Source organism: Herpailurus yagouaroundi, unplaced genomic scaffold (assembly GCF_014898765.1).
Source record: "Herpailurus yagouaroundi ecotype Mexico unplaced genomic scaffold, PumYag 187, whole genome shotgun sequence".
Classification (NCBI taxonomy): Eukaryota; Metazoa; Chordata; class Mammalia; order Carnivora; family Felidae; genus Herpailurus; species Herpailurus yagouaroundi.
Genome location: NW_024412418.1, coordinates 7,656,516 through 7,657,309, shown reverse-complemented (window position 1 = coordinate 7,657,309; position 794 = coordinate 7,656,516).

Genomic DNA, 794 nt, shown 5'->3' with positions numbered 1-794 from the left:
GGGAGGGGCGGCGGGGGCCCGCGGCGGCGCTCGGGCGGGCGGACTACTTGACGTGTCGGTGCGGCGAATTTATTTCACTTTGCCTAAGGAACGGGGTGTGCTGCGGCCCCCATTGCCTAGGGAAAAAACCCGGATGTAAAGTGAGTGAAACTAAACTAGAGTGAAGTAGGGCAGCAGCAGCCAAACTCCAGTGCAGCGGCGGCGGCGGCGGCGGCGGCGGTGATGGGGCTGAGCACGGAGCGGCGGCGGCCAAACTCCGGGGCCGCCGCAATGATGGGCCCGTGCAGCGCCGCAGCTCGGCTCCCATGTAGCTGCAGCCGAGGCGAGGCCGGAGCCCGCTGCGGCCCCCCCAACTCCGCGGCCCGAGCCCAACTCCCCCCTCCCGCCGGCAGGAGCTGCAAAGGGGCTCCGGAGCGGCCCCAACTCCCTCCCGTGCAACAGCAGTTTTAAGGGGGGAAAAAAGCCGCGAGGGCAGGAGCGAAGGGAAGCAATGGGGAAGCACTGCAATGGGGGAGCGTGGTCCAGGCAACAGGAGAAAGATGCAACCTCAAGTCGAATGCAACATGCAATCCCCGGCCGCCGCTCGCCCGCTCCCTCCCCTCGCCACCCCGCCCCCTTTCCAAATAACTACCCTTGAACCACTTTATTAGCCACACTTAGTCCCACACTCGCGTCGGGGAGGGGCGGGGGACGGGGTCCTTCCCTCACCTTTATTTATTGCTGCTTTCTCCCCCCTCTCCATGTTTTTTATTCCTAAGTTCTTTTGTTCTAAGGGGGATGATGGCATTTACTTT